The following is a 27,420-nucleotide window of genomic DNA, read 5'->3' on the forward strand; positions in this document are numbered from 1 at the left end:
CTTTCAAATCTGTGCAGAGCCTACTGATGCAGGTTTCCTAATTTTGGAAGGGTCTAAATCAGTCTTTCATCCTGTTGAGATCGATAAGTGAACACCTCACACCACACACTGTTGTGGTAGTAATGATGAGCAGCACTCGTATACCTGAGGGTTCGTAGCACTATATAAATGCTATTTTGCTATGGGCAATGTGCTTAATGTTTTCCTTCCCCTGATCCCCAGAGAGGCTAGTGAGGCTTACATGCATAGGGAGGCCCGGGCCTCAGTGTTTGAGGAACAGTGGTCCCAGTATTCCTTCACAACCTTTCAATTACGGGCCACAATAATTATCCCAAAATCCTTCCCCTCCCCGCCACCCTTGCAGGGGGATTGCATCATAATGGTACACCTCTTGGAATAACACCTGATGGTTTCCGTTTTAACTTTAACAGGAGTTCTGGCTCATGACCAGTGCAAACTCGCACTGGGCATCTCCCTCCCGTCAGTTTACTTTCGTTTGCACCAATTTCCTGGTATTTCACTATCCACAGGCTTGGGGGTTGGTTAGAAGTGCAAGAGTGTATTTATTTTAAAGGTGTAAAGCAGGGCTTTAGTGTGGTCCTCTTAGTAGCCTTCTTCTGAGTTGCAAGGTTTTCCTTAGATAAGCGGAGGAGGTTTTATCTCCTCCTATGGGAAGGCACAATATCCCTCGGGGGGGGGTAGAGGGGTCTGGGAGTGCTCCTCATCTTCCATCCAAGTTTTTTGCGGCCCTCTATCACAGGACGTTCCAACGTCTCTACATTAACTATCTCACTAGGTGTCTGTCAGTGCGATTGCCAGAGGAAGCTGGGATATATATTTAGTTAATGACTTTGTTCTCCTAGTCACCTGCATGGCAGGTAGACCTTTGGGTTTTCACGGGAGATTGTTGTAATATGGTGCCAGCACAGGGTGCTGGGGGTGTCAAGATTCTTCAGATTTGCAAAAATAGAGGTTAGTCCTCTTCTGGTAAACAACTGCATTTTAACTGTTTAGTGATATGTTTCTTTGCAGTTTCAAATCTTTACTAGACTATGGCATTTAGTGGGTCTTCATTCGGTAGTTTATGATCCTCTAGGGGATTTATCAACCATGGGGGAGGGGATCCAAGCACCTGGCACATCTTCAAAGGGGATTCAGGTATCACTATATGGTAGCGATTGGATGTGAGATACGTCTTTTCTCCTTGCCAAGTTCAGTCTCTTACGGGTCAGGTTTTGTAAATATCTTCCTTTTGTCATGGTAGCAGAGTTCTTCTTAAAGAGTTCAGGAGGTCTGAGGGTCTCCATCTTGGCGGTTTGGCAGGTTTAACTCTGCCTGGTGTTTCAAGGATTTTTCGGGAATATCTCTTTGTCATCAGGGTCCCCTGGTGGGTCTTTTCTTAGTCCGGATGTTATTTAACGCTAGTTGCTGGGTTACAGGTGGGCCCCTCTCTTCCATCCTGCTTCTGCCTCCAGAAGACATATCTGTCTTAGTATACACATATGTCTGGGGACAATGCTGTGTTAAGGACAGGGCTTGCAGTAGACTTTTTCTGTGTACACAAGGCCCCCGGTCTATTGCAGGTCTATTGCTTTTCAGCTCCACTCGAGCTAGGTCTTCCTATAACATGTTAATAAAATGTCCTTTTACTCCCACTTTACCTGTTATAATAATATCTTTAATGTGATTCAGTTTAAAAAATAAACTTTACACATAACAATATAAACCATGTAAAAACAAGCAAAATAGATACATTACTAAGATAAAATAAAATACATTTTAGCAAAATCAAATTAAGCACTACATAACAATAATCTTTTATCTCTTAGTCTTGGTGTAATAGTCCAGGTTTGACCTCATTCTTCATTACCACATTCTCGCTATACAAACAGGGCCTGAGTATATCATAGGAGACTTCATAATGATATGCCCAATTTGACTTCCACCTTCAACCAGATGTTATATAGTGCAGTTAACAGGCGCATACTTTCGGTGTTAACACAATGATTCCAAAACCACGTATCCCCTATAGTATCGCAATTGTGTACATACTTTCCCAGCAGTTGTTTAATGTCACCCACCAATACCTGGCATTCGGGGAGGACATGCTTAGCTGTCTCAGGTATTTCCTGTTTCTTACAGAGGCGACAGAATCGCTGTTCTTTGGGTATATTCTCTGTCACCCCCGAGGTCATCTTGATGGGAACATGTTCTAGTCTTAAGAAGAGTATAAATCTTCTCAGCCTATGGGACGGGCATAATATCAGATATTGTTGTGATTTCTTAAATGTGTATAATATGGATAGTACAAAATTATATCTTTTTCACTTGCGGAGATGTTCGTAATTCTCCAGCCAGTCCCATAGCCCAACCCGTCTTTACCTATTATGAAGATTGCCTTTCCCACTCGGTTTCCAGTGTAGTTATGTTACATGTCCTGTTTCTAATACGATATCTTCCTTTAACGCATGCGATGGAACCTACAAAGCTTTCACCCCTGGGGGTATTTTTCTTTATCTCCATGAGGGCTAAGTGTTTAACTTCTTTTGTTGGCTAACTAGGTTTCCAAAAGATGGTATGAATTTAAGTGTTTAAAATGTTCGAATGGACAGTGGAGGAGTTTATTACTCCTATGTTTTTTCCTAACCTATTAGTATAGGAAGACTTTGTTCAGGGTTTCCCCTTCTATCTTTTTTTTTTTTTTTTTGCAAAGTTAAAATATTTATTTATGTATTCACAATATAATCACACCATATTTAATGGGTATACAATGATCACCAATGGTGTGATGTCACACTAAGCCATATCTTTAATCACAAGGAGTAATAATGAGCAAAAACAATGCAGCACACCAATAATACTTTTGTGGGTGTGTGTTCAGATCAAATGGCAATGAGGTTACTCTTTCACCCTGCACATCTCTTAATCCCCCAATATGCAATGTAGAGAGATAGGAGGAGAGAGAACAGGTTTCAGGAATGCAGAATTCAAATACAAGGTCAATCCCAATTTCCCCCCAGCAAACACAAGAGAGAAACAGAGTTGATTGGCAAACTGTCAAACTGGTTTTTAAAGTTGTCTGAGAATCGATTGGGTAAAACACTAAATATGGGGAAATCACTGAAATGGGTTAAATTCTAATGGCAGTAATTTTTTTTTTTTTTTTAAATATATTTATTGATTTTTCAAGACAAACTATACAACCAGCATCATCAACATAGCAATCAGTTATATATCCACAATAACTTCCCATTCCCCCCTCCCCCCTGTGAACCCGGACCGGGGTTGCGCGGTCTGCCATTGGTGTTAGGGTGAGCCTGGGCTGTCCAGGTCCTCGCCTGAGGTGCTGACCTCTTTAGGACTGAACAGGGCTGTCGTGAGGGCTATCCATTGCAAGAGGTCTTCCGAGTCACCTATTTTCTGCTGTCGCTGCGCCAGCTCCCAGGCCCCGGTTTCGGCCATAGACCACCTACGGAGGTCTTCCCACCATGTCACAAGTCTAGGGGCCCTGGGGCACTTCCAGGCCATTGCGATGCGCCTTTTTGCGAGGATGTACATCAAATCCTTGAGCCTATTGAGGGGTTTGTTTTTTTTTGCCTCGCGGATATGAGCCCAGTAGACATGCCTTAGGGGATTGCACGTCTAGCGTTATGTCCTCCTCCGCTATCCTGGTCTGAATTTGCGACCAGAAGGTTTGTATATCCGGGCAGGCCCAAAACATGTGGGTCAGTGAAGCCGCGGGTTCTTGGCACTTGGGGCACGGCACTACGCAGGCGCCATTGAATCTCGAAATGACAGCTGGGGTAAGGTAGGCCCTGTGGATGATGTAAAATTGGATAAGCTGGAATCGGGCATTCCTGGAGACTTTTTATGGTAGTGTGTTATTGTTTCCCACTCCGTGTCTCCGAATTGCGTGTTTAGCTCGGCTTCCCATTTACCCTTGCATGTGAGTTCGTTATGTGTGGTGTTGTCAATTAGGATCTCATAAAGCCTAGAGGTTTCGTGTCCCCCCTCTGCAACGCCCACCAAGTTCTCAATGGTCTCGTGTCCGGCGCATTGGGATTCTGCCTCCGGCCATCGCTTCCTAAGCTTGGCCAGCACCGCCCCGTGCAAAAGGAACTGACCCAGTGGGACCCCAGTCAACTCGTGCAGTTCGGGGAATGTGTGAGCGCCCTGGTCGTCTATCAGATCGCCCAGGGTGGCAACACCGGAGGGTTCCCACATGTTCCGGATCGCCTTCCGGTCCTCCGGTCTAGTGGACATGATGGCGGCTATAGGGATTTGTGGGGAGTAAGGGTCGGTCAGCCTGACCGATTTGCAGGCCCGACTCCAGATCTGAGTGCCTAGGCGGATGAGGTATGCATCCGGCGTTTTAGGTATCGGTCTGATCCAGAGGAGGTCCCTAAGCAACCAGGGTGCGTCTGGGGGCTGCAATAGGCGTGTGTCCGTCGTGGCATCATCGGCCATCCACTGGATCACGTGCTTAAGCTGGGCCGCTATGTAGTAGAGCTCAAAGTTAGGGGTTTTCAGGCCTCCCTTCTCGTACGGTCTTTGAGTTATGTCTAGGGCAACTCTGTGCCTCCCCTCCCGCCATAGGAGTTTCCTACATAGTTTGTTCAGGTCTTTGAAGAAACGTTGGGGGATGTTGTAGGGGACGTTAGTGAAGAAATGTAGAAGACGCGGGAGTGCGACCATTTTAAGGAGTCCCGCCCTGCCAGCCATCGAAAGGGGCAATTTACACCATAGGTCAATTGATTTAGCCAGTCCCTCCTTAGCCCTGCCCGTGTTTAGTGCATGTTCGGCTTCGGGGTCCCGGTGGATCGCAACGCCCAAATATTTGAACGTGGTGGGTTCCCATTTAAGGGCCAGAGGTGGGAGGTGTTCTTTCTTGGTTCCACTAAGTGCAGCCAGGGGGAATAGGCAAGACTTGCCGTGGTTAATCTGGATCCCGGTGCATCTGTGGAACCCATCTAGGGTTTCGAGAATGTAGGGGAGAAGATGTTCGGGATCCCTTAGGTAGAGGAGCATATCGTCCGCATACATGGAGACAAGGTGGTTCACTCCATTTACCACTATCTGCCCCGTCTCCATACTCCTGCCTAAGGTATGCCGCCACTGGTTCAATCGCCAAGATGTAGAGCAAAGGGGATAGGGGGCACCCTTGCCGAGTGCCCCTGGCCAGGCTCCATTTTTCCGAAAAGGTGTTGTTGGTTCGCACTCTGGCTGTGGGATTAGTGTAAATGAGTTTGACCCAATTCAAGAAAGCCGTTCCGATCCCCATCTTGGCAAGGGTGGCGTAGAGCCATGTCCATCGGACCGAATCGAAGGCCTTAGAGGCGTCAAGGGACACAACTGCGTATTTACCGCACATGCCGTTTGTGCTGTGTATCACATGATGCAGCCTTCGCAGGTTCTCAGACATGGAGCAGCCCTGCACGTAGCCTGTCTGATCTTGGTGTATAAGGTGCGGGACGGCTGCACGCAGCCTTCTGGCCAGTAGTGCGGTGAGGATCGTGTTATCTACATTCAGCATGGATAAGGGGCGGTATGAGCCGCAGTCAGAGCTTTCCTTGTCGGGCTTAAGTAAGGGGATGATGGTGGCTTCAGTCATGGAGTCGGGGAGGTGGCCTATTTCATACGCCTCGTTGTATACCTTGGACAGCAGGGGGGCCAGTATGTCCTCATAGGTCTTATAAAATTCGCCCGGGAGACCGTCCGGTCCCGGTGTTTTACCAGAGGGCAGTGACCTAATGGTGGCTGTGACCTCATCTGGGGTGACGGGGCCTCCGAGGGGATCTGCCAAGTGGTCCTCCAGGCGGGGGAGCCTGATGGCGTCCAGGGCGTCTTCGATCGCGTGGTCTGGGGGCGGGGCTGGCTCGGAGTAAAGGGTTTGGTAATATTGCTTAAACACTGCGTTGATACCCACTTGCGTGTGGAGGGTCAAGCCGTCTGTGTTACGGATGGAGCAAATGGGGTGTCTGGGGGTTTCTCGTTTATAAAGCCATGCAAGAAGTTTCCCGGGTTTGTCGCCAAGGGCGTGATTCCTTTCTGTGAATTTGGTATAGCTTAGCCTCCCTAGCGTCTCCCAGTGTGTTAAGCATGTTTGTTTAAGTTCAATCATTTTCTGCAGGTGGGCGGGATCAGGGGATGGGGTGGCTTCGAGGTCTTGGAGTTCGGTCTCAGCGTGCGCTAGCAGGGCCGTGACGGATTTCAGGGCCCCTCCGGCCGCGGCTATCATTTCCCCTCTAGTTACCACCTTGTAGGCTTCCCATGCTGTGCCTAAGTATCTGACGCTATCAATGTTGGTTTGCCAGTAGTGTGTGGAACCCTCCCTAATTTGTTCATTGAAGGCTTTGTCTAATAGCGCTTCGCTTCTCAATTTCCACGTCGGGATGGGGGGCCTGGGAGCTGTGGTCACCCACGAGGTCATCAGTGGGGAGTGGTCTGAAAGTACCCTGGCTAGATACTGCGTGTCCTCGAATCTGGCCACGTGCTCTTCGCTAATGAACAGGCAGTCTATCCTGGTGTGGACCTTATGTGGGGGGGAGTAAAAGGAGTAGCCTCTGATTTCGGGGTTTTGCGCTCTCCACAGGTCTTTCAGGACATATTGCTGCGTAAGGGCGTTCAGTATCTTGGCAGGTGGGGAGGGGTCACCATGCTTACCATCCGATCTATCTATGCGAGGGTTTAAGGTACAGTTGTTGTCGCCTCCCCATATCGTTATACATTCGTTGCTCGGGGACAGCCGGGCGTACAACGAACGAAAGAAAACAGTGGCATCATGATTCGGGGCATAGGTGCAAATCAGGCGAACATCGCGCCCCTCTATGGTGCCCTGTATTAGGGCCATCCTACCTTCGTTGTCTGTTTTGGTGTGGATCAGTTTGACTGGGACAGAGGGGGCAATCCATATCAAGACTCCTCTGGAGTAGGTGGAGTAGGAGGAACCCACTAGGGTACCTCGCCAGACCTTAGCCAGCGCTGCAAGCTTGGGGCCACATAAGTGGGTCTCTTGAAGGAGAGCGATTCCGACTTTGTGGCGCTTCATGTAGGCGTGAATGCGGCGCTGTTTGATGTAGCTGTTTAGTCCCCTGACGTCCAGGACATGACTCTGATCCTCTCAGCCATAGTCTGGGTGTGGTCGTGTGGCTGTGGGAAGTCTGAGGTTGAGGTGTTCGGCGAACTTGGTCATCCTGGTGGCGATTCCGCTGCGCTTGGTCCCGGTCCGGTTTATGTCCGATTCAAACTGTGATCCCAACTTGGGGTTCAGACCCCCATGAACAACAACGTCTAACTTAACTACAAACAGAACTTCAAACACAACACGTCTAGCGAGGTTGCCCTTGCTCTGACATCCCCGTTTCTGCCCCATCAGACCAGGGTCTTCTGGTGCCCTACGGGCGGGTGAGCTCACCCAAATTTTCCTGGGGATAGGAGAGGGGCTGCCTCCGAGGGTGTTATCAGGAGGTGCGCCACGACCGGCGCGGCTCCGGTACCATCAGTGTCGCCACTCTTACTGGCGTATCGGTTACTGCAGCCAGTAGGTAGTGAGGAGAAGTCCCTTTGTTACAGGCGGCTAGGGCCTGCGCTGCCTCCGTTCAATGTCTGGGATCTGTTCTCTGTCCATCCATTCACAGGCCTCTGCGGGAGTGTCAAATAAGTGTGCCTTATTGTTGTGCAGGACCTTAAGTCTGGCCGGGTAGAGGAGTAGGTAGCGCAGGCCTGCTTCTTTGAGTCTTGCCTTGGTGTGGTGGAACTGGGCCCTGCTCCTTTGAACCTGCAAGGTGTAGTCGGGGTATATTGCGATCTTCGCGGCGTCCCTCTGTATGGAACCGCCCATCCTGGTAAAGGCCAAAATGGTTTCCCTGTCCCTGTAGTTGAGGACTTTGGCTATTATGGGTCTGGGTGGGCTCCCCGGTGGCGGCCTCCTGGCTAGGGAGCGATGGGCTCTTTCTATGGTGAAGCCCTGCGACAGTTTCCCAGCCCCAATTTCCTGTATGAGCAGGTTCTCGATGTAACTAGTGGGGTCGCTGCCCTCGATGCCCTCTGGCAGGCCGATAATTCTGATGTTGTTCCTGCGGGCCCTTCCTTCGGCCTCCTCAGCTCTGTCTTCCAGATTCTTCACTCTTTGCGCCAAAATGTCCACATCCTTTAAGAGCTGGGTTTTGGCATCGGTGTTGTCTCGGACTTGGATCTCAAGAGCGTCCGTTCTGCCGGTGATAGAGCGCACATCCTGCCTCAATAAGTTCAGGTCGATGGCGACCGCGTCTATTTTGTCCTCCATTGTTTTCTGGAGTGTCTTGATGGCCTCTAGCAGTTGGGAGTTGGCCGGCTCGGGCCTCTCGGCGCCCGACGCCTCCCCAGGGGCTAGAGCCTCCCCGGGTCCGGTCGCTCCAGCGGCCGCGAAGGACTCCATGGTGGTTTGACGGTGTTTGCTTCGGGCGCCCTTAGTGGTCATGTCCTATCCGCGGGATCTGCTCGGCCTCGGCGGGCACTATACGGTCTATGTCCACTGGAGCCGTGCGGGAGATGCTTCGAGAGGGGGGGTTGTGCGTCGTCCACCCGCCGGGCAATGTCAGTGGGCCACTCGGCAGGGCGGTCATGCACAATCCTGCTATGAGGCTCTCCGCTCCGGGCCCGGCGGGGGTGCAGTTAAGGCCGCCCCAGGTGCCCCCCCCCCTCTGACTCCTTACTGCTCTTCTTCAGGACACAGGAGCGTGGATCTCAGCTTAGGCCACCGCTGCCGCTTCAGTTCGAGTTCCACTGAGGCTGATCCCTGGTGGGCACCTCTGGGGTCGGTCACAGGGCTCCGCTACAGCGCTGGGCCGGGGATCATCATGGCCGCCATTTCCTGACTCCGCATGGCTTTCTGCTTCTTTTCGTTGGTGCGGGCCAACAGAGGGACGTGAGGTTCGGAAACTTCGACAGCAGGCGGAACACACTTTCACACGACCAGTGTTCGGTTTTCAGGTGACTGCAGTCAAGTTAAGCGATAGTTGGCAGCGGATCCATAATCGTATCGAGTGGAGCTGCGCCGAACACGTCTCTCCTACATGGCGGTTAGCCACGCCCCCCCCCCTTCTATCTTTTTAACCAGTTGGTTTTGGTGGCCTGGGAGGAACGATGGAACGGTTGCATCTTCCCAGTTTGTTTCTGGCAGTGGATTTGGCTATGCCTTACAACACAGTTATTCAGGCAGCCTAGCCTTGGGCAATACTCTTGCGTTCAGTTGATTGATCAAGTGAAAACATTTAAACACTTTCTTCTCCTATTATTTTTATTGTGTTGTCACTATTGTATTGATCATGTTGTACTAATGGGATGCAAGGGCTTCAAACTTGCATAATATGAGCCTCCTGTCTTGCCATAGAATGACTAATCACCCACACTAGCGTGAGAAGGTGGTTTAGATTCTATTAATGACAAGGAGGCGAGTATTATCCCACCCACCCACCCTTGATATGATATGATATGGCAGTTATGGCACATTTATACACAGGTGTTTCAAGAGAGAACATTCTTTGGTTTGTTGTTCTTCGCATCCACCCACCCTTCTTTGCTTGTTGTTCTTATAGCTACGAGCTGAGGTTCTGTTCAGGAATGTGGCTCACAGTTACAAGATGTGGAGAGTGCGTGATACAAGAGCTTCGCTGGATTTTTCTTCATCATCTGATCTGTACAGTGAACGTCTGGTTCAAGACAGCTACAGAAAGAGGAGTTGGGTTTGGAGTAAAGGACTTATATAAGGAGAGTCCCTGCTCATTGGTCTCCTGCAGGGCATGACCTGTCCTCCATGATGGATTGGGAAACCTCTCTTAGATTGACATTGAACTCTATTTAGTTCTGTTTTACAACTTTTTTGTTTGTAAAAGTTTTTTCTTTGCTGCTGTGGTTTCAGAGTAAATATTGTTATGCATAATACTTGCCTCCTTGTCTTTAATAGAATCTAAACCCCCTTCTCACGCTAGTGTGGGGGATTAGTCATTCTGCTCGAACCTCTCATTGACACGTACTGAAGTGGATTCATGTTGCTAGCCCGCAAATAAACTTCTGATTTTGTATTTTTCCTTGGGAGGAAAGTTTGACATTCGGAATGAGGTTTAATTGAAAGCTATGGCAGTTATATTGTGTGAAGCTCTGTTTTGGGGAGCACATGCTGTGCTGCGGTAACATGGCCGGCTCTGTTTTGAGTACACCCCCTACCCCAGTTCCAGTTTTCTTGACCTCTGTTCATAAACCTAAACCTAAAACTAAACAGCACACCTCGCTTTTTGGCAAAACTTTGTAGTAGTTCTCTGTATTAACACTTCCATCAACTTTAATCTTTTGTATTCCTCCTGCTCACCCCCAGCAGTGTTGATTGAGCCACCCCACCCTGTGTTGCCAGACTCTTCCATTGCAGCGGCCACACCCTTTACCTGATTTTCACCCTGGACAACAAGGCTTTCAGTCATAACCAGTGCAGGAAATGAAAAAAAGGTATCGGGAAACCTCGCACCCCCACACCCTTCGCGTTTGTGGGCGGGGGGGTATCAAGCGGAGTTGAAGTTTGTGGAGGATTCAGGCCCATTTTAAGCATTTTTGGGGCCCTGCGCATGAACATCTTTGGGGCCCCCCCTCCAACAAACCAAAGGAATTAAGTAATCAAGAATATCTGGTTGCACGATCCCACCGCCCCCGCCCCCACCGTGATCATAACCTATAGGTTGATATGCTGCCTCGCAGCAATCAAAATTAGCATGCTGACTCTCTTTAAGTCCCATTTCCCTCTTCATTCTTGCTCTAATCAGAATGATAAACAGGTAGCATTTGAAGTCCAACATTAGCAATCTATGAAGAGGTTACTTCTATTCTAGTATAGAAACAGGATACTTTTTATCAATAGCATTCAGGAAGATATGCAGTCTCTAGTATTAATGCAGGACTGTGTGTAAAAGGTACATGTAACCCAGAATAGGCAGGGAAATCACATTAGCTGCCTCAGAAAATGCAAAAGTGCTCAAGCATAGATAGAGGAGACCAATTGTAAGGAAGGCGAAAGCTACACATACCAAGGCATGGATAGTGGATGCAGATTAGAAGCTACTAGGAAGGTGTCTCTATCCAGACAGAGTGAGATTAGAAGTGGGACATGGTTTTCAAATAGTGTTACCATTAGAGATCAAGGGAACAGTGCCTGTGTTGTGCAGTATATCAATGCTCACTATTACAGTGGAAGCAACCCTATAGCCAGTGAAACCATGAGTGAGGCTTTTATGAAGATCCTACCCTGAGAAGGAAATCACTCTGAAGGGCTGACAATTTTGAAAGTTTTAGGGATTGGCAATTCTGAGAGGTTAGGCAATATGAGATTAAATGAGATGCCTGGGACCACACATTGCTTACGTAATGAAGCTGGGATTTGTGCCAACTTTGCAATTTCTCCATTTAAACACTTTATTTTCCAACTCTTACTAGGTACTGAAACAATCTCATTTTATAAAAATGACTTGCAAAGTACACAAATCACATTTCCAAACCTGACCATTTTTAAAACCAAAATATTATAGAAGGGTGTTCCGCAAAATGGGAATGATTTTGGCTTCATTCTCTCCATCATCAAAGGAAGTATATAAGTACCAGCATACCAATCGATGTGATTTAATAGATTTAATCTAGGTATGTCTTTTGTACTTTTAAGCTATAAATTCTTCCAAAACAATGGCTTGTTAAATTGTCATTCATAAATGTGCAGAAAAATCTTTGACTTTTATACAAAAAGCAAACAGTTTTTTGTGTCAAATGAGCAGACCTTAAAATATGCTTGCCGAAGGCCTACAACATCTGGTCCGCTCTCTCCTGTCTACCACCACTTCCACTCAAATGGCCTACATAAGAAGAAAGATGAAGTAATGAGCTAAACAATGCCTCCTGCATTCAAGAAAGCAAAACTCACTGAAGACAGCACAGTAATGCAGGAGATATTAGATGATATGACCAGGATCACTGTATCGTCTGCTGGCAAAGCCAGGATACAAGCATGAACACTTTGGTTCCACAGTCTTGAATATGTGCTCATATTTGGAGGGGATTGCCTAGGTTTTAGAACGCCCCATCTGAACAAACCAATTTCTAGACCTTCACCATACGAATGACATGTTAACTTTTATAGCAACGCCTATCTGGTGCAGGTACATTGCTGATAATAGCACCTGTTATGCTGCAAAACCAAGTACATATCCAGGTGGGTCTATAAACTTCAGACATAGGAAAGGTTCAGTCAGCCTTGCTGGAATGTGCTCTTTTAATTTTTCATATGAACACATATCTCTGCAATGATTGGTTAACACACTGGGCTAACATCTGAACCATTGTGGCACTCAATTTATCAATATGCTATTTCATCTTTGGCTATTACACATGATCAACATAATTCCCACAGGAAGGAAAAAATGCTACAGGAGTTGTACAGAACACACTAACTATGTATTCCACAGTGAACACAGAAAGCATTACCTGATTAATTGATCAAGGCAGAACGTACTTGTCAAAACAGACAGCCAATAGGTTTAGAGCCTCAGCAGCATGCCATCAAATCTCCTGGTGTGTGCTATTCAATCTGGTGAAAAATTGAATCTTACTTCTTTAGATCAGGCAGCCTTGTGGGGGGCCCCTTTTGCCCTCCCTAGATGTCGAATAATGTGGGTGCCCTCAATAGAGAATGCTGGCTGCTTTGAATAAAAAAGTGCATTTTACGAACATAAGAGTGACCACCAATTTATCAAAAAATGGCTGTGATAGTAATTCAAATATACATTCCTTTTGTGCATGCAATGCACATTTGGTATGATACTCATTTACAGGGTAATTCATAGAATTTCGCAGAAAAGTGTCGCAAGCGGCTGGCGCAGAGTGTCCGCGTGCGATTGACTGCGCCAGGCACGTGCGCTAAAACCGATTTCCGCGCACAGCGTATTCATGGATTTCAGGCTCCCAAACCAGCCGTGGCGCAGAGTATCGCAGCGACCCTGCAGCAGCGCCAGTAACGCCCCCAGGAACGCCCTCGCGCAAGGAAAAGCCATCAAAATCGCTAAATCATCGCAAAGGGCAGCGCTAACCCTGGACCAGTCCACAGGGCTGCCAAACAAGGAACGCAAAGCGGGTAACGTGCATATCAGGGGTACGCGTGAAGTTTTACACGCGATTAGCCAGGGCACGTGTATCACAGGGGTACGCAGGAATTATCACACGCGATTTGGCTGGGTACGTATATTACAGGGGTGCGCGGGAATTATCACACGCGATTTGGCTGGGTACGTGTATTCCAGGGGTGCGCGGGAATTATCACACGCGATTTGGCTGGGTACGTGTATTCCAGGGGTGCGCGGGAATTATCACACGCGATTTGGCTGGGTAGGTGTATTACAGGGGTACACGGGAAGTTCTACACGCGATTCGGCTGGGTACGTGTATTACGGGGGTGCGCGGGAATTCTCACATGCGATTTGGCCAGGTACGTGTATTACAGGGGTGCGTGGGAATTATCACACGCGATTTGGCTTGGTACGTGTATTACAGGGGTGCGTGGGAAGTTGTACACGCGATTGGCCAGGGTACGTGTATTACAGGGGTATGTGGGAATTATCACACGCGATTTGGCTGGGTACGTGTATTACAGGGGTACACGGGAAGTTCTACACGCGATTCGGCTGGGTACGTGTATTACAGGGGTGCGCGGGAATTCTCACATGCGATTTGGCCAGGTACGTGTATTACAGGGGTGCGTGGGAATCATCACACGCGATTTGGCTTGGTACGTGTATTACAGGGGTGCGTGGGAAGTTCTACACGCGATTGGCCAGGGTATGTGTATTACAGGGGTATGTGGGAATTATCACACGCGATTTGGCTGGGTACGTGTATTACAGGGGTACACGGGAAGTTCTACACGCGATTCGGCTGGGTACGTGTATTACAGGGGTGCGCGGGAATTCTCACATGCGATTTGGCCAGGTACGTGTATTACAGGGGTGTGCGGGAATTATCACACGCAATTAGGCTGGGTGGGTCCTCACAGGTGTTCCCTGTACACCCTCCACAGCCCCTGCAGGCAGCCCACAAAACAGGGGACTACCCTGCACACCTGCTCATGTCCCCCTGCACCCCCACCCCCCAGCAGTGCAGGGGCAGCCTCCACCAGGCCCCCACTCATGTCACCCACCACCCCCACCCCCCAGCCGCCAGGGACACCCTCCACCAGGCCCCCACTCATGTCTCCCACCACCCCCACCCCCCAGCAGTGCAGGGGCACCCTCCACCAGGCCCCCACTCATGTCACCCACCACCCCCACCCCCCAGCCACCAGGGTCACCCTCCACCAGGCCCCCACTCATGTCACCCACCACCCCCACCCCCCAGCCACCAGTGTCACCCTCCACCAGGCCCCCACTCATGTCTCCCACCACCCCCACCCCCCAGCCACCAGGGTCACCCTCCACCAGGCCCCCACTCATGTCTCCCACCACCCCCACCCCCCAGCAGTGCAGGGGCAGCCTCCACCAGGCGCCCACTCATGTCCCCTATCACCCCCACCCCCCGCCACCAGGGGCACCCTCCACCAGGCCCCCACTCATGTCTCCCACCACCCCCACCCCCCAGCCACCAGGGTCACCCTCCACCAGGCCCCCACTCATGTCACCCACCACCCCCACCCCCCAGCCACCAGGGTCACCCTCCACCAGGCCCCCACTCATGTCTCCCACCACCCCCACCCCCCAGCAGTGCAGGGGCAGCCTCCACCAGGCCCCCACTCATGTCCCCTATCACCCCCACCCCCCCGCCACCAGGGGCACCCTCCACCAGGCCCCCACTCATGTCTCCCACCACCCCCACCCCCCAGCAGTGCAGGGGCAGCCTCCACCAGGCCCCCACTCATGTCCCCTATCACCCCCACCCCCCTGCCACCAGGGGCACCCTCCACCAGGCCCCCACTCATGTCTCCCACCACCCCCACCCCCCAGCCACCAGGGTCACCCTCCACCAGGCCCCCACTCATGTCACCCACCACCCCCACCCCCCAGCCACCAGGGTCACCCTCCACCAGGCCCCCACTCATGTCTCCCACCACCCCCACCCCCCAGCAGTGCAGGGGCAGCCTCCACCAGGCCCCCACTCATGTCCCCTATCACCCCCACCCCCCCGCCACCAGGGGCACCCTCCACCAGGCCCCCACTCATGTCTCCCACCACCCCCACCCCCCAGCAGTGCAGGGGCAGCCTCCACCAGGCCCCCACTCATGTCACCCACCACCCCCACCCCCCAGCCACCAGGGTCACCCTCCACCAGGCCCCCACTCATGTCTCCCACCACCCCCACCCCCCAGCAGTGCAGGGGCAGCCTCCACCAGGCCCCCACTCATGTCCCCTATCACCCCCACCCCCCCGCCACCAGGGGCACCCTCCACCAGGCCCCCACTCATGTCTCCCACCACCCCCACCCCCCAGCAGTGCAGGGGCAGCCTCCACCAGGCCCCCACTCATGTCACCCACCACCCCCACCCCCCAGCCACCAGGGTCACCCTCCACCAGGCCCCCACTCATGTCTCCCACCACCCCCACCCCCCAGCCACCAGGGTCACCCTCCACCAGGCCCCCACTCATGTCTCCCACCACCCCCACCCCCCAGCCACCAGGGTCACCCTCCACCAGGCCCCCACTCATGTCTCCCACCACCCCCACCCCCCAGCCACCAGGGTCACCCTCCACCAGGCCCCCACTCATGTCTCCCACCACCCCCACCCCCCAGCAGTGCAGGGGCAGCCTCCACCAGGCCCCCACTCATGTCCCCTATCACCCCCACCCCCCCGCCACCAGGGGCACCCTCCACCAGGCCCCCACTCATGTCTCCCACCACCCCCACCCCCCAGCCACCAGGGTCACCCTCCACCAGGCCCCCACTCATGTCACCCACCACCCCCACCCCCCAGCCACCAGGGTCACCCTCCACCAGGCCCCCACTCATGTCTCCCACCACCCCCACCCCCCAGCAGTGCAGGGGCAGCCTCCACCAGGCCCCCACGCATGTCCCCTATCACCCCCACCCCCCCGCCACCAGGGGCACCCTCCACCAGGCCCCCACTCATGTCTCCCACCACCCCCACCCCCCAGCAGTGCAGGGGCAGCCTCCACCAGGCCCCCACTCATGTCACCCACCACCCCCACCCCCCAGCAGTGCAGGGGCAGCCTCCACCAGGCCCCCACTCATGTCACCCACCACCCCCACCCCCCAGCCACCAGGGTCACCCTCCACCAGGCCCCCACTCATGTCTCCCACCACCCCCACCCCCCAGCCACCAGGGTCACCCTCCACCAGGCCCCCACTCATGTCTCCCACCACCCCCACCCCCCAGCAGTGCAGGGGCAGCCTCCACCAGGCCCCCACTCATGTCCCCTATCACCCCCACCCCCCCGCCACCAGGGGCACCCTCCACCAGGCCCCCACTCATGTCTCCCACCACCCCCACCCCCCAGCAGTGCAGGGGCAGCCTCCACCAGGCCCCCACTCATGTCCCCTATCACCCCCACCCCCCCGCCACCAGGGGCACCCTCCACCAGGCCCCCACTCATGTCACCCACCACCCCCACCCCCCAGCCACCAGGGTCACCCTCCACCAGGCCCCCACTCATGTCTCCCACCACTCCCACCCCCCAGCCACCAGGGGCACCCTCCACCAGGCCCCCACTCATGTCACCCACCACCCCCACCCCCCAGCCACCAGGGTCACCCTCCACCAGGCCCCCACTCATGTCTCCCACCACCCCCACCCCCCAGCCACCAGGGGCACCCTCCACCAGGCCCCCACTCATGTCTCCCACCACCCCCACCCCCCTGCCACCAGGGTCACCCTCCACCAGGCCCCCACTCATGTCTCCCACCACCCCCACCCCCCAGCCACCAGGGGCACCCTCCACCAGGCCCCCACTCATGTCTCCCACCACCCCCACCCCCCAGCAGTGCAGGGGCACCCTCCACCAGGCCCCCACTCATGTCTCCCACCACCCCCACCCCCCAGCAGTGCAGGGGCACCCTCCACCAGGCCCCCACTCATGTCTCCCACCACCCCCACCCCCCTGCCACCATGTGCAGCCCCCACCAGGTCCTCACAATGTGCGTAATGGTCAGCCTCCACAGCCAAAAAGCCCTACCAAGTAACCCATTCACCCACATGGAAATGGAAATCACATGTTACACCCCCAATGTTCATGAAGCAAATGAACCCATGTCCGTCACACACATATTTTCCAATTGAATGGGAAAACACACAACATGACATGCATGAAACCAATGAGATGAAACCACACAGTGAACAATGTAAAAAAAAATGTATTAGAAAAAAATACGAATGCTAAAGAAAGAAAACTAACTACAATGTAAATGTGAAAAAAGAAGCTGCATGTCCGCATAAAAACACAAAACTAGAAAATCTAATCCAAAAAATGTTGTCCAAAGTGAAATGTCAAAACTCTCCGTGCAACAAAGAACTATGTACAAAAATAACAAGGGTCCATCATCACAACAGAACTAAGGAAACCTCCTAAAAAACCTACCTAAATATCAACTATATACAAAAAGTGGAGCAGTGTCCGTCGACTCCAAATCATAAGAAAAAACAAAGGAAACCTAAAACTAAAGAACTATATACAAAGGCGGCGGGCAAGTCCAGCGGCTCACTCTGTGGTGTTCCGGGCCAGGGCATCATCGAACTCCTGTTCGATGTCCCGGAGGCGGTTCGATGTCCCGGAGGCGGTTCCATGGCCCTGAGGGTCCGCAGGGACGACGCCGTGTCCTCCTCCAACCCCCTGCGGATTGCCTCGAGGCACTCGGCCCGCCTCAGGGCCCTCCGCATGGAGTTCTCCGCCCTGACCATTGTGAGCCGCGCCTCTTCCGCCCGCCGCCGCTCCGCACCTATGGCGTGGCCCAACCGCTGCCACACGGAAGACACTCTCTGTCCTGGGTCTTCCTGCCCTCCGGCCGATGCCTGCCCCTCCGATGTCGAAGGCCCCGAGCCTTCATGGCTCCCACCATCTTGCTGCTGCTGCTGCTCTGCCTCTGCCCGTGCACTGCCTCCTGCTGCCTGCACATCCTCCGCCGGCTGGGGTGCAGTTGTTGATGTGGCCACCCCTGCTGGACGTCCGACTCCCGACTGTGGCAGGGATGCCTCCTCCACCAGCCTGGCCGCACTGTCAGAGGCAGCTCCACAGGGCACCCAGGTGACTGATGGGTGGGAAGATGGCACAGAGGATGACTGGCGCGTAGGGGGTCCAGTTGAGGAGGGGGTCGGAACAAGCCCCATCAGACGGAGGAATCCGGTCTGGGTGACCTGTCCCAGCAGGCTGACGTGGTCAACGAGCCATTCGAGATGACGTGCAGTCTCTCCATGAAAAGACTGCAGGTCACCTCGCATGGCCCGTTGACGCAACGCCACACCAGCCAGGACAGGCTCAACCCGGACCTGGATAGCCACGTCCGCAGGCAGAGGAAGGCCAGTTGACGTCAGCTCATCCCCTGCCTGAAAACGGGTCTGGACGTAGGCATCCCTGCTGGTGCAAGATGATGCAGGGACAGGATCGGGGACAGGATTGCACACAGGCACCTCCGCGGCCGCCTGTGCTGCCTCCTGTCCCTGGTCCTGGACTGCACCACTAGCACCAGTGGGATCCCCACCTCCAGACCCCGTCTCTGGTGCTTGCACGGCCTCCTCCTCCACCAGACCCCCCACCAACCTGGATGACTCCGTGCCATCTTCACCTGTTGGGCCCTGTGGGGTCCCAGCTGCCCCTTCTGCTGCCGAGGAGTCCAACTCCAACCTCCGCCTCTTGGACCTCCCCCCGGCAGCTGCGGCCTGGGACGCGGCACCGGACTCCTCACTCCCCGACGAGATGACAACACGGGAGGGGAGCCGGGCCTTGCGTCTCCGGCTGGCGGTCGGATCCCCGCCGCTGTGCTCCACAGCACCTTCTCCGCCCTCTTCATCAGTTGACGCTGCAGACAGGGAGAAACAAAACACAGGCATCAGGGCACTGTACAATGGACACATACACGCATGACAGTTGCACATGAGTGGCATTGGCAAACCTCAGACATGTCATCACAATCCCCAACACACATGTCATTGCAACTGGCACACATGAGCCATACCACAGCCATATCGCAACTGCCACCACCATCCCTACACATACAACAGCATCAGCAGCCAAAGGGGAGCCATACATCACATGCAACACAGGAAGTGCACCACACATGTACACACACCACCACACTTGCATGCATGTCTACACCTCTGCCAAGTGTCGCACTGTTCAGACGGGCATCCATGTCACATCTGCCAATCAGGCTTCCACATACCGCTGTCACATGCATCCATGTAGCATCACTGTTGCACCTTTGACAAATACACACACATGCACATGTACACAGTGCTCATACATGCAGCCGAAAACAACATACATGCCTGACATCACGGACATGTCTACTTACATACACATTCATCCAAACATGTGTGCACGCACAACTGCATTTGCCATGCAAGCCCACACACACAAGCACCATCCATGTCTCACACATTACAGCCCTCGCATGTGTCAGCCCCACGGCCCTGTACACCCCCACCCATACTCCACCCCATACAAACAGATGTGCAACCGGCACAATGGGGAATGATCACCACACGCCCTGCTCACAACCAGGATGCATGTACACTCACCGCTCGACTCCAGACGGCTCTGCTTCTCTAGGACCTGGACGTGGAGCGCTGGGGATATGCGTTCCAGGACCCCCATCTGTTCTTCCGACAAGTGGCCCCGGCGCCCCTTGGCATCCGCTGCCTTCAAGAGGCGCCGGGCCTTGTTCAGGGTCCTGGACCTGAAGTCCTCCCAGCGCTTCCTGACATGTTGTAAGTCCCGGACTGCCACCCCCTCCGCGTTGATGGCAATCACGATGTCAGTCCAGATCCGAGTCCGTCCTTCCTTGTCGGCGCGGGAACTTCCAAAGAGGGCATCATACTGCCCCAGGACTTGCTCCACCAGGACACCAACTTCGGTGGCACTGAAGCTGGTGCCCCTCTGCCTCTCTGGCCGGGGGTTGTCAGTGGTCACAGATGGTGTTAGCCCCGACATGACAACCCCAGAGGCAGGAGTGGGTGGGCAACTGGGTCCTGGGGCTGGGCTGTGGAGCGATGGAATTCCAGTCGGGAGTCTTCTGTTCCAGCAGGGGTGGTCACAGCAACAGCACCCCTGGCTGATGTGCAGGCAGCAAATGGCAGTGCACGTGGGCAGCAGGCAGTCAGGCAGCAGCAGATAGCAGGTGGGAGCGTGCTCGGGGCAATGGGGGGCAGTAATTCGGCCTTCTGGGCAGGAGCGTGGTCTCCCGTGTGCTCACGCGTGGCCAGCTTGGTACGGAGTGAATTGGCACGTGAAAATCCTGCACGTCAGCGTGAAAACCGAGGAAAGGCCCTTAGCGCGTAAGCGCGTCAGCACGCATACGCGATTCCATTGGACCAAAGGCCCTCAGCGCGTAAGCGCGTCTGTGACGTGACCCGCACGGGTGTTTCCCACACAGCACGTGATGACAGAGCACACGTGGAAAGACTGCACGTCAGAGTCTCATCGCGTGTAATTGGACAAAAGTGCGTGTACACGCGATTGGCCTATGTACGTGTATATGAGGTGTGCGCGGACACTTACACACGCAAGTACGTCAGCGCACCTGTATCCCGGTGTACGGCCATTTCCACCAATCACACGCAATGAGACTCTGACGTGCAGTCTTTCCACGTGTGCTCTGTCATCACGTGCTGTGTGGGAAACACCCGTGCGGGTCACGTCACAGACGCGCCTACGCGCTGAGGGCCTTTGGTCCAATGGAATCGCGTATGCGTGCTGACGCGCTTACGCGCTAAGGGCCTTTCCTCGGTTTTCACGCTGACGTGCAGGATTTTCACGTGCCAATTCACTCCGTACCAAGCTGGCCACGCGTGAGCACACGGGAGACCACGCTCCTGCCCAGAAGGCCGAATTACTGCCCCCCAGAGCCCCGAGCACGCTCCCACCTGCTATCTGCTGCTGCCTGACTGCCTGCTGGCCACGTGCACTGCCATTTGCTGCCTGCACATCAGCCAGGGGTGCTGTTGCTGTGACCACCCCTGCTGGAACAGAAGACTCCCGACTGGAATTCCATCGCTCCACAGCCCAGCCCCAGGACCCAGTTGCCCACCCACTCCTGCCTCTGGGGTTGTCATGTCGGGGCTAACACCATCTGTGACCACTGACAACCCCCGGCCAGAGAGGCAGAGGGGCACCAGCTTCAGTGCCACCGAAGTTGGTGTCCTGGTGGAGCAAGTCCTGGGGCAGTATGATGCCCTCTTTGGAAGTTCCCGCGCCGACAAGGAAGGACGGACTCGGATCTGGACTGACATCGTGACTGCCATCAACGCGGAGGGGGTGGCAGTCCGGGACTTACAACATGTCAGGAAGCGCTGGGAGGACTTCAGGTCCAGGACCCTGAACAAGGCCCGGCGCCTCTTGAAGGCAGCGGATGCCAAGGGGCGCCGGGGCCACTTGTCGGAAGAACAGATGGGGGTCCTGGAACGCATATCCCCAGCGCTCCACGTCCAGGTCCTAGAGAAGCAGAGCCGTCTGGAGTCGAGCGGTGAGTGTACATGCATCCTGGTTGTGAGCAGGGCGTGTGGTGATCATTCCCCATTGTGCCGGTTGCACATCTGTTTGTATGGGGTGGAGTATGGGTGGGGGTGTACAGGGCCGTGGGGCTGACACATGCGAGGGCTGTAATGTGTGAGACATGGATGGTGCTTGTGTGTGTGGGCTTGCATGGCAAATGCAGTTGTGCGTGCACACATGTTTGGATGAATGTGTATGTAAGTAGACATGTCCGTGATGTCAGGCATGTATGTTGTTTTCGGCTGCATGTATGAGCACTGTGTACATGTGCATGTGTGTGTATTTGTCAAAGGTGCAACAGTGATGCTACATGGATGCATGTGACAGCGGTATGTGGAAGCCTGATTGGCAGATGTGACATGGATGCCCGTCTGAACAGTGCGACACTTGGCAGAGGTGTAGACATGCATGCAAGTGTGGTGGTGTGTGTACATGTGTGGTGCACTTCCTGTGTTGCATGTGATGTATGGCTCCCCTTTGGCTGCTGATGCTGTTGTATGTGTAGGGATGGTGGTGGCAGTTGCGATATGGCTGTGGTATGGCTCATGTGTGCCAGTTGCAATGACATGTGTGTTGGGGATTGTGATGACATGTCTGAGGTTTGCCAATGCCACTCATGTGCAACTGTCATGCGTGTATGTGTCCATTGTACAGTGCCCTGATGCCTGTGTTTTGTTTCTCCCTGTCTGCAGCGTCAACTGATGAAGAGGGCGGAGAAGGTGCTGTGGAGCACAGCGGCGGGGATCCGACCGCCAGCCGGAGACGCAAGGCCCGGCTCCCCTCCCGTGTTGTCATCTCGTCGGGGAGTGAGGAGTCCGGTGCCGCGTCCCAGGCCGCAGCTGCTGGGGGGAGGTCCAAGAGGCGGAGGTTGCAGTTGGACTCCTCGGCAGCAGAAGGGGCAGCTGGGACCCCACAGGGCCCAACAGGGGAAGATGGCACAGAGTCATCCAGGTTGGTGGGGGGTTTGGTGGAGGAGGGGGCCGCGCAAGCACCAGAGACAGGGTCTGGAGGTGGGGATCCCACTGGTGCTAGTGGTGCAGTGCAGGACCAGGGACAGGAGGCAGCACAGGCGGCCGCGGAGGTGCCTGTGTGCAATCCTGTCCCCGATCCTGTCCCTGCATCATCTTGCACCAGCAGGGATGCCTACGTCCAGACCCGTTTTCAGGCAGGGGATGAGCTGACGTCAACTGGCCTTCCTCTGCCTGCGGACGTGGCCATCCAGGTCCGGGTTGAGCCTGTCCTGGCTGGTGTGGCGTTGCGTCAACGGGCCATGCGAGGTGACCTGCAGTCTTTTCATGGAGAGACTGCACGTCATCTCGAATGGCTCGTTGACCACGTCAGCCTGCTGGGACAGGTCACCCAGGCCGGATTCCGCTGTCTGATGGGGCTTGCTCCGACCCCCTCCTCAACTGGACCCCCTACGCGCCAGTCGTCCTCTGTGCCATCTTCCCACCCATCAGTCACCTGGGTGCCCTGTGGAGCTGCCTCTGACGGTGCGGCCAGGCTGGTGGAGGAGGCATCCCTGCCACAGTCGGGAGTCGGAGGTCCAGCAGGGGTGGCCACATCAACAGGTGCACCCCAGCCGGCGGAGGATGTGCAGGCAGCAGGAGGCAGTGCACGGGCAGAGGCAGAGCAGCAGCAGCAGCAAGATGGTGGGAGCCATGAAGGCTCGGGGCCTTCGACATCGGAGGGGCAGGCATCGGCCGGAGGGCAGGAGGACCCAGGACAGAGAGTGTCTTCCGTGTGGCAGCGGTTGGGCCACGCCATAGGTGCGGAGCGGCGGCGGGCGGAAGAGGCGCGGCTCACAATGGTCAGGGCGGAGAACTCCATGCGGAGGGCCCTGAGGCGGGCCGAGTGCCTCGAGGCAATCCGCAGGGGGTTGGAGGAGGACACAGCGTCGTCCCTGCGGACCCTCGGGGCCATGGAACTGGACCGCCTCCGGGACATCGAACAGGAGTTCGATGATGCCCTGGCCCGGAACACCACAGAGTGAGCCGCTGGACTTGCCCGCCGCCTTTGTATATAGTTCTTTAGTTTTAGGTTTCCTTTCGTTCTTATTATTATTTGTAGTCGACGGACACTGCTCCACTTTTTGTATATAGTTGATATTTAGGTAGGTTTTTTAGGAGGTTTCCTTAGTTCAGTTGTGATGATGGACCCTTGTTATTTTTGTACATAGTTCTTTGTTGCATGGAGAGTTTTTACATTTCACTTTGGACATAATTTTTTTGATTTGATTTTCTAGTTTTGTGTTTTTATGCGGACATGCAGCTTATTTTTTCACATTTACATTGTAGTTAGTTTTCTTTCTTTGGCATTTGTATTTTTTTCAATACATTTTTTTTTCCATTGTTCACTGTGTGGTTTCATCTCATTGGTTTCATGCATGTCATGTTGTGTGTTTTCCCATTCAATTTGAAAATATGTGTGTGACGGACATGGGTTCATTTGCTTCATGTACATTGGGGGTGTAACATGTGATTTCTATTTCCATGTGGGTGAATGGGTTACTTGGTAGGGCTTTTTGGCTGTGGAGGCTGACCATTACGCACATGATTGGGGATTGTGAGGACCTGGTGGGGGCTGCACATGGTGGCAGGGGGGTGGGGGTGGTGGGAGACATGAGTGGGGGCCTGGTGGAGGCTGCCCCTGCACTGCCGGGGGGTGGGGGTGCAGGGGGACATGAGTGGGGGCCTGGTGGAGGTTGAGCCTGCACTGCTGGGGGGTGGGGGTGGTGGGAGGCATGAGTGGGGGCCTGGTGGAGGCTGCCCCTGGTGGCTGGGGGGTGGGGGTGGTGGGTGACATGAGTGGGGGCCTGGTGGAGGGTGCCCCTGGTGGCTGGGGGGTGGGGGTGGTGGGAGACATGAGTGGGGGCCTGGTGGAGGGTGACCCTGCACTGCTGGGGTGTGGGGGTGATGGGAGACATGAGTGGGGGCCTGGTGGAGGGTGACCCTGGTGGCTGGGGGGTGGGGGTGGTGGGAGACATGAGTTGGACATGGGTGGGGGCCTGCTGGCAGGTGCCCCACAGTGCTGGGGGGTGGGGGTGGTGGGGGACATGAGTTGGACATGGGTGGGGGCCTGCTGGCAGGTGCCCCACAGTGCTGGGGGGTGGGGGTGCAAGGGGACATGAGTTGGTGTTCATTAGTTCAAGGAGACATGTGCCTTTGCTGGGGGGCATGCCCATGGTGGGTGGGCTGCCTGCGGGACATGACCAGGGATGCATGGTAGTCCCCTGTGGTGTGGGCTGCCTGCAGGGGCCGTGGAGGGTGTACAGGGTACACCTGGGAGGACCCACACTGTCAAATCACATGTGGAACTTCCCGCGCACCCCTGAAATACACGCGCCCAGGCTATTCGCGTGTGGGACTTCCCGCGCACCCCTGAAATACACGCGCCCAGGCTATTCGCGTGTGCAACTTCCCGCGCACCCCTGAAATACACGCGCCCAGGCTATTCGCGTGTGGAACTTCCCGCGCACCCCTGATATACACGCGCCCCCAGGCTATTCGCGTGTGGAACTTCCCGCGCACCCCTGAAATACACGCGCCCAGGCTATTCGCGTGTGGAACTTCCCGCGCACCCCTGAAATACACGCGCCCAGGCTATTCGCGTGTGGAACTTCCCGCGCACCCCTGAAATACACGCGCCCCCAGGCTATTCGCGTGTGGAACTTCCCGCGCACCCCTGAAATACACGCGCCCAGGCTATTCGCGTGTGGAACTTCCCGCGCTCCCCTGAGATACACGCGCCCAGGCTATTCGCGTGTGGAACTTCCCGCGCACACCTGAAATACACGCGCCCAGGCTATTCGCGTGTGGAACTTCCCGCGCACCCCTGAAATGCACGCGCCCCCAGGCTATTCGCGTGTGGAACCTCCCGCGCACCCCTGAAATACACGCGCCCAGGCTATTCGCGTGTGGAACTTCCCGCGCACCCCTGAAATACACGCGCCCAGGCTATTCGCGTGTGGAACTTCACGCGCACCCCTGAAATACACGCGCCCCCAGGCTATTCGCGTGTGGAACTTCCCGCGCACCCCTGAAATACACGCGCCCAGGCTATTCGCGTGTGGAACTTCCCGCGCACCCCTGGAATACACGCGCCCCCAGGCTATTCGCGTGTGGAACTTCCCGCGCACCCCTGAAATACACGCGCCCAGGCTATTCGCGTGTGGAACTTCCCGCGCACCCCTGAGATACACGCGCCCAGGCTATTCGCGTGTGGAACTTCCCGCGCACCCCTGAAATACACGCGCCCAGGCTATTCGCGTGTGGAACTTCCCGCGCACCCCTGAAATACACGCGCCCAGGCTATTCGCGTGTGGAACTTCCCGCGCACCTCTGAAATACACGTGCCCCCAGGCTATTCGCGTGTGGAACTTCCCGCGCACCCCTGAAATACACGCGCCCAGGCTATTCGCGTGTGGAACTTCCCGCGCACCCCTGGAATACACGCGCCCCCAGGCTATTCGCGTGTGGAACTTCCCGCGCACCCCTGAAATACACGCGCCCAGGCTATTCGCGCGTGGAACTTCCCGCGCACCCCTGGAATACACGCGCCCCCAGGCTATTCGCGCGTGGAACTTCCCGCGCACCCCTGAAATACACGCGCCCAGGCTATTCGCGTGTGGAACTTCACGCGCTCCCCTGGAATACACGTAGCCCTCTCCCCCAGGCCCGATCGCGTGAGGAACTTCACGCGAACCCCTGTAATACACGTAGCCCGCTACCCCAGGCCCGATCGCGTGAGGAACTTCACGCGAACCCCTGTAATACACGTAGCCCGCTCCCCCAGGCCCGATCGCGTGTGAAACTTCACGCGAACCCCTGAAATACACGTAGCACGCTCCCCCAGGCCCGATCGCGTGAGGAACTTCACGCGAACCCCTGTAATACACGTAGCCCGCTCCCCCAGACCCGATCGCGTGTGAAACTTCACGCGAACCCCTGAAATACACATAGCCCGCTCCCCCAGGCCCGATCGCGTGAATAACTTCACGCGAACCCCTGTGATGCACGTACCCTGCTGAAATCGCGTGTTAGACTTCCCGCGCACCCCGGTATACACGCACACGTATTTTTTGTCAGCGGGTGTCCGTGTTTGTGGGTACCCCTTTGCACGTCATTTTTCCTGGAGGGCCACAGTATGGGACATTCATCATGGCAGTATATAGGTGCTATTTGTTGGCGCACCTTTTGGCGCACATTTCTTACAGCCGCAGAGACGCTACCGCCTGCTTTCTTGTGGCGGTCGTGTTTGTGCCTGTGCGCTGGTTTGAGCGTGCGCTTTTTTGCCCTATTCTATTCCATGAATACGTGTTGTAGGCGAGCGTGTTGGCGTTCCGCGCACTTGTGCCCTGTACTTCCCCCGTGACGCCCACGTTTTGACAAGTTGTTCCCCATTCCGAGTGTTACGCCCGTGTTCCGCCTACTTTTGTTGCGTGTGCCGCGCTATGTGCGAATTTCGCTGTGCCCTGTGTGATTTTCGCTGTGACCTGGCGCACGCTGTTAGATGGCCTGTGCGCCAACGTGCGCCGCGCACTTTTTTATCGCACATCCGCTGGTTTTCTCGCGCACGGCCTTCCATGAATCGACGTGCGCTGCTTTTCGTGCGATTTTCGCAATTGCACTGCGATTTTCGCTATTCCACTGCGATTCGCACGTTTTTGCCCACTTGCGCCGCGCTAATTATTCCATGAATCGGCCTC

The sequence above is a fragment of the Ambystoma mexicanum genome, chromosome 1p (genome assembly GCF_040938575.1).
Source record: "Ambystoma mexicanum isolate Mex_15411 chromosome 1p, UKY_AmexF1_1, whole genome shotgun sequence".
Lineage (NCBI taxonomy): Eukaryota > Metazoa > Chordata > Amphibia > Caudata > Ambystomatidae > Ambystoma > Ambystoma mexicanum.